Below are 7,954 nucleotides of genomic sequence, written 5' to 3' on the forward strand. Positions count from 1 at the left end.
ACATCTGAATGCACAATTTATAGAGCTTTTACAATACTATGTATATCTGGGACCAAAAAAAATATGTAGATGGATAATGAGCTGAAAAGAAAGAGGAAAAAAAGTAAGCAGGATTGATTTTGGTTCACCGAAAAGCACTTTTACTGATCCCAAGCTTCTTATAACAGCAAAGGCCCATCTTTTTTAATACAAAAACTTTACCAATGTTGCTATATGGCAGTAAGACCTACAACAACGTTGCCTCCGAAGAACTAAAGATGAGTTCAATAGAACTCATTAGAGGGCAATGGAAAGGCACATGGTGGATATGAGCAGCCTGCAACATAAAAGTGAGGGGGAACTCTGAAGAAGAGCAAGATTAGAGGATGCCACCAAGGAATTGTATGTCACAAAGTTGGAGGGGTCAAAAAGCTTGATGTGTCACCAGTGGTGTCAGCCTCAAGCATGGTAAGAGTGAGAGATAACAAGTGGAAGGTCAGGGTGCTCCACTGGTATCCTCATAATGTTGAGAGAAAAATGAGGAAGGCCTCCAGGATACTGGGTAGAATTTTTGTGAGGCTATAGATGAGAGTCACAGAGGACAGGCAGGCATAGATGGGTTGCAGTCTGCATAGGTGGCAGCTCCTGAATTGATAAATTCACAGATCCACTTGAATATCTGAGTAAAAAATAGAGGGGACAAGAGACACTGATGGCAGGGAGACTCATTGAGACCCCCTCCTCTCCCCCTTTTAGTCTTCCTTTCAGGATCTGGAATTTTGTTTTGCTTGTGACTGTTCCCTCTTTGATATTATTTTTCTCTTAACCCATTCCTTCCAGTGGTGGGAGCAATATACTAATCCCTTCGTTCATGAAAGTTAGGCTATTTTTTTTCTTAAAAGGTATTGAAACCATCCTTGAGATTTGATTGGCTCAAGGGACTAAAGGCTTTGGCCATTGACATCACTTCCTGGTTACCTCAGTATAAAACAGCCATGAGGAACTCAGCTTAATCGACTCAAAATGTCCTCAACATCTATTCCTGGTTGAATATTCTTTTCCTAAGGCTAAGCAAATTTCCTTTTATTAAGTGTTGAATAATATGTGAATGTCTGATTTTTCCCCAATATCAAATATAAACTAAAGAAGGACTGGCCTGAATCAGGCCCAGGCCAGAATACTCCTTTATGACCATTTATTTCTCTGTTGAATTTAATATATTTTTACATCAAATTGCATGTCTATGTGTTCAACCCTCCTCTATTGGTTTCATATGAGTCAGGTTCATTTACTCCTCAATCACCCTTAGCCTTTTTCCATATTTTTATATTCATCTCATATATTCACTGAAATAGCAAGTTCCCCTCTGTTCTTCCTTATTTCTAAACTAGTATATTCCTCCTTTTACTTTTCCTCCTTCAAACCCTCAGTACAGAACCAACTTCTACCCAGGTTCTCTGTTTTTCTTATTTAACTCCTTTAATTTAACTCTTTTAATACTATTTGAAGATGTGTTCAATACCATTTGAAGACATTACTATTTTGAAGGGACATTTGTTTCTACTCCCCCCATTAGAATGTTAGCATTACATTATCACGTTAAAAAAAAAAAGTCACAGTTTTCAGGGAGTCCAGTGATTCTTAAATGATCTCTCCTTGACCTGTTTTCCAGGTCACTGGTTTTTTTATATTTTCTTCTACTTTTTAGTCTTTTGATTTTGTTCTAATATTTTTCACTATTTCACAGTCATTGACTTCTATTTCATCTATTCTAGCTTTCAAGGAGTCCCCTTACTTGAATAAGGTTTATAGACCTTTCTTTTCTAAGCTACTTATTTTCTTCCCAATTCTTCAAAGGCTATTCTTTCACTTTTTATCTCTTCTTTCATTTCTTCTAGGTATTAGTGTATTGTGGAAAATCCATTTCTTTCCTTTGGATCTCTGATTGTTGGTGTCGTGGAGTTATATTCATAATAATCTTTTTTTTTAATATTGGATTTTTAAAAATACTTATCTCCTGGGCTTTAGTTTATAAATTAGGCTTTATATTATTACCAGACTCAGCCTTATGATGCACTTTTGGGTAGGGATGGTTTACTCAACTTGATCTTGCTCTGGGTCCCTTCAGTTCTTGAACTGATCTCCACCTCTCAGGGTTTAGCTTCCTTGGATCTTTAAGGTATCTCTGGACAGGATTATGGACTTTGGAGTTCTTGGGTCTAGCTTGTCCAGATCTATGCCTTACCACACAGGGTGTGGTTGGTACCTAAGCTCGTTATTTCCCGCTATGGCTCCCTGTGGTTTCCAGGGCCCATACCTTGAGGTTTTTTTTTTTATCATTCTGGGACTCATAAAGGGGAGCCTTAATATAGCCCTTGAACACAGAGATTTGTAGGCTACCTGTATCTGACCTCTGGTTATGCTGGTATTCATTTTGCCAGAGGGACTCCCCTTTCCTATTTCCTCTGGACTCCTGGCTGATATTTTATGCAGTTCAACAGAGGGAAATGTCATATAGATACATTCTCATTAAATTCTTGGTCATTTATTTGGTCTGGCATGAACTTCAGGTTTGTAGCAGCCATCTTGGCCAGAATATCAGTGGTCGTTTCTCAGGTGATTGTCTTGGAACCAGATACTCATGGAAGCAGCAGTGGTAAAGTAGAAAGACCAAAGACCTAGGATTCAGTTCTAGCTCTGGCCTTTCAAAATTATTCTCTGAAAGGACATCAGGTAACTTCCTAATTATCAAATACAATAACATTTTTCCAGTCCTCATCCTCCATGACTTTCCTACAGCTTTGACATTGTTGGTCACACCTTTTCTTGGCTTTAAAGACACTACACTCCTGGTTCTCCTACCATCTAATTATTCCTTCTTTGTTTTTCCTTCTTCCACTAGCTTTTTCTCCTTTTCCTGACATTTTAATGTTTTCTTCAAGTATCTATTCCATCTTCTGTCTCTATGCCTTTGCACATACTTGGAATGTACTCCCTTCTTCACCTCGACCCCTTAGAAGCTCTATTTTCCTTTAATTCTCAGTGAAAGTGCCACTTTCTATATGAGGTCTTTCCTGATCCCTTAAGATGCTAGAACCTTCTCTCTCAAATTGCCTTTATATTTATTTTGCATTGTTCGAGATGTGCCTTATGTCAGCACTCTCTTAGTTCATGTTCAAGGATGAGATGAAATGAGGCACTTGCAAGTCATTGAACAGTTAACAAAAGGAGTTTTAATTTTTCCTAACACAGTAAAGATATACAAGGATACACTGTCACTAGGCTTTTCTGGACGTGCTGTCCCCCCTTCCTCTCCTTAACCCCCACCTCATTTCCATATAGAAAACTCATCTGGTCACTAGGACAGGGAATGGTGATTTGAGTGATCTTCAGAAATCTACCAAGTTGGAGAAGCCAGATTCCCTATAGGTGGGACTTTTAATGCCCTCAGGTAACCGGAAAGCTGTGTCAGAAGAGGCAGTGGCCAATCAAATCTCAATGACAGCTTTGTTGGCTGTCATCCAAAACCAGTTCCTATTCATGGAAAAATAGGGAAACCTGGTTCTATCACACATGTATATCTAATAGATATGCATATGTTTGTTTCTCCAGGTAAACTATAAGCTCCTTAAGGGCAGAGATTGTGAAATTTTTATCTATGCATCCCCAGTGTTTGGCATTAATGTCCAGCACATAGTAAGCACTTAATAAATGATTGCTATATTCTCTTTTCAGAAATTGGCATTGTCTCCCAAAGTTTTAACTACCATTTCCATATAGATGATTCCCAAATATTTATTTCTAGTTCTCATTTCTCTTATGAATGCCAGCCTAGTTCTGCCCCTTCAACTGCTTACAGTATAGTTGATTCTCCTGATTTCAATCTTTCTTCATGGCATTGTCCACAAACATGTTTGTAATATTGGGGTTGCCTTTGGCTTTTCCTTCTTTCTACCTCTACATATTCAATTAAATTGATTGATTTTCTCTAATTCTTGTAGGTGTGGCATCAGTTTCTATTCTTCTTGATGTACTGTTCTAGTACTAGTCTCATTCCCTAGATCACTCTAATAGCCTCCTCTAGGTCTTCTTATGTTTGCTTTCTTCCTTATACAATCATACTTAGTATAATTGACAAAATAATTTTTCTAATGCCATGTCATTTCTCAAGAGTCTACACTGGTTCCCTGTTTCCTACTTTATTCAAACTCCTTATCCTGGCACTTAAGGCCTTTTAGGTACCACCTTATCTTTTCAGCCTCAAACATAGTCTTTTTGCCCTTCCAAAACATTCACTGCACTCTCATACCTCTGGACCCCCGCTCATATTGTTTCCTATGCTGGAATTAATTCCTTACTTTTTGTCACATATTGCTTATCATTTATAGCCTAACTCAAATGCCTCCTCTTTAAGTACCCCTTCCCTAGTTTCTCCAGTTTGTAATGACTTTTCCCTTCAGATGTCACAGAGAACTGTTCTGTAATTCTATAACGTACTTAGAGGTAATAATATATGGTAACAACAGATCCCACACCTGGGCCCAGAGGAGCTGAGGCACTTGCTTTTCCCCTAAAGGGGCTCCTAGTTCTCAGTTCATGCTTGAAGATCAAATTCAGTCCCAGAGGAGCCTGGCAGAGCTCTATAAATAGGGCTTATGCTGTTTCTCACTGTCTCTGGCTTTTTATGCTCCCACCCTGGAGTCCTAGGGAAAAAAATCACTTAAAGCTTAGGTATGGATCATGTCTAGCATGTCCTCAAAAGAGAATAAAAAGGTACTCAATGTTAAGAATCATTTATTAAGCACTTAATTTGTTTGCCAAGCACTATGTGGTTTAGGACAGTTATTTATTACTCCCTCACAAAAGAATGAATGCTTAATACATAAAAGACTCACAAAGCATCAACTGACAAAGACTTAACTCATAATATGATACTCTATAATTTCTATTATGCTCTCCCTGGGAGTTTGGTACTTTAAACGTTAATCAATTAGTGAGATTACAGAGCAACTATTTCACCTTCACTTTGGGTTCAGACTTTAAAATCTACTGCGTGTGTGGTTCTTCAAGTTCAGTGACCAGTATTTTTTCTTTTGGATACCTGCACACCTTTCCAGTCGTCGGGAGAACTAATAATGGGACGATAGCAACCCAAAGGGCAAGTCCTTCAGCACTGAGTCAGATGTATCATTAATTACCTGGAGAGGAGCGGAGCTCAGTTCCAAGGATTTGCCCTTGGTCCACATGCAATAATATATGATGTCTGTTAGTGGTCCCCATACTAGCATAGTGGAAGGTCCTCAAGAGCAGAAACTGTCCTGTTCACATTTGGAATCTCTCTCAGTACCTAATTCAGTGTTCTGTACACTTAACGTTGCTGTATAGCATTATCAATCTATCTCAGACTCAGTTTCATCTGTTAAACGGATGAAACACCCAGGCCACCTGCATTCTAGGATTGTAAGAATTAGTAAACCTTAAGGTATTACATAAATTAAACTGTTATCATCATGACAGGAACTTCCGTCCATATTATCTTTCAGTCCTCGAAATTGATTGGAAGTATCCACGTCGATATGCCCCTGGCATCTTCCTAATATTAAGATAGTATATGTGTATGTATGTATGTATATATGTATGTATGGGGCTATATTTGCACATGGGCTATTGGGAGGGGTACATATGCACATGGGTTACAGCTAAAGAAAATAGGACTGAGGGAGGGTAACTTTTACTTTCTTGTTCTTACGTTTTCAGTGTCTTCAAACAGTCCATGGTTTTAAGGAAAAGCAGGGGGAAGAAAGAGAAATTAATTCTACAGCTTGGTCACATTTTATTAATTTTAGAATAGTGGAGGCTATCCTTAACTAAAGGAACAGAACCCAGATCTTCTGAATCCTGGTTCAGGGCTTTCCACTGTATCACTTTTGCCCTTCTCCTGCTACTACAACTTGAAGCATGTTGGAACTTGTCCCTTATATCAACATTGCCTCCTTGGTTTCCATGAGTAACAAAAACTAGTTTCTTTTCTTTATGATTATATCTTCTATAGTGAAGTACCATAACATGGCTTTCCTGTTGTTAACTTCAAACATGTATACACCTATATACAAACCAAGCAAAACTGGATAAAAGTGTCATTCTAAAATAATTTTTAAAGCTAATATGAATCAGATTTTAAAAATATTTTATTTTCCCCCAATTACATGTTAAAACTATTTTTACTTTTTTTTTTGTTTTGAGTTCTAAATGCTATCACTCCTCCCTACCCTCCTCCCTCTCTGAGACTGTAAGCAATCTGATAAAGGTTATACATGTGCAATCATGTAAAACATTTTCATAGCTGTAATTTTGTACAAGAAGACTTAAAAAAAAGGTTGAAAGTGAAAAATACTATGCTTCAGTCTGTATTCAGACAATATCAGTTCTTTCTCTGCAGGAAGAAAGTGTGTTTCATCATGATGTGTCTTGGAACATAGTATTGCTTATAATAGCTAAGTCATTCACAGTTCTTCATCATACAATATTGCTGTTACTATGCACAATTTTCTCCTGGTTCTGCTTACTTCACTTTGCATCAGTTCATGAAAGTCTTTTCAGGTTTTTCTGAAATCATCCTGTTTGTCATTTCTTTTTTCTTTTTTTGGTCATTTCTTATAGCACAAATAATAAAGCTAATGAATCAGATTTCTAAATTAGTCATCAATTAACATTTATTAATCACCTGCTATATGTTTGGCACTGTGGTAAGCACAGAGGGGCTAGTTACAAAGACAGAACAATAGTATCTGCTTCTATTGGGAAGAGACAACATATACACCTAAAAATATATATGGAATGCATAGGGAAAAAACTTTTTATGGTAGGGAGGCATAGCAGCTGGAGGGATCAGGAAAGGTTTCACGTAGAATGTAGCATTCAAGCTAGTACCAGTTTGGTGGATACCCTGTGCAAGTGTATGGAGAAGGGAGATGTAAAGTTGTGTGAAGAATAGTAAAACTAGTCAGGCTGAATTGTAAAGATCATGAAGGGAAGTAATATATAAAGCTGGAAAGAGATTGAAGCCAGGTAGGGAAGGGTTCTAAATGTTTTGTTTTTTACTTTTTAGGTATTTGGGGTTAAGTGACTTGCCCAGGGTCACACAGCTAGTACGAGTCAAATGTTTGGTCTGAGGCCTGACTCAGGTCCTCCTGACTCTAGGGCCGGTGCTCTATCCACTGCGCAGCTAGCTGCCCCAAGGGTTCTAAATGTTAAACAGAGAAGCCTTGTTTAAAATAAGACTGGTAACTTTATTTCTAATTACTTCATAGCAATATTGAAAAGGACAGGGGCTGGGCTGAGGCTGGGCTGGGCTAAATGTTTTAAAGAGGGGAGTTTAGGTACCCTTCTTCAAATTTGCCTGGGTGCTTTGGGATCTTTTCTAGATCAAAGCTTTGGAGTTTAATGAGAAGAGTTACTAACAGATTAATTACTACTAAGTTACTAATAAAAATCATTATGGCAGCTATTTGAAGCAGAAGAGAGATTTGAGGCAGGAAGACCAGTTAGAGTTGATAAGAGCCTAAACACGGTGGTGGCCCTATGAGTGGAGATAAGGGGACAGGTGCCAAGTGTTTGTAAAATAAAAAAACCTTGATTCCAAAGGGTGAACGTCTGAGGTCAATTGTTGGCATATGTGGGAAAACTTCTTTGTGCTCTCACCATTTTGGCAAACCACTCTGTACCTTTCTATCTAATTGCCCTGACAGAGTCTCTTTCTAAGGGACTACTCAATAGTTTAGGGTCAGGAATAATGAAAGCAAAAGATTTTAATCAAATTTGGTACACTAAGGGTAATAATTAAGGGTAAGATAACTTGGGTTTGATATGTGGTTCAGTTCACTACTTTGAAACAAAATAGTTAATCAATAAACATTTATTAAGTACCTATTATGTGCCCCATATAGTTCCAGCCATCAAGGAAGTCACACTGTAA

The sequence above is a fragment of the Phascolarctos cinereus genome, unplaced genomic scaffold (assembly GCF_003287225.1).
Source record: "Phascolarctos cinereus isolate Bilbo 61053 unplaced genomic scaffold, phaCin_HiC Scaffold_4;HRSCAF=312, whole genome shotgun sequence".
Lineage (NCBI taxonomy): Eukaryota > Metazoa > Chordata > Mammalia > Diprotodontia > Phascolarctidae > Phascolarctos > Phascolarctos cinereus.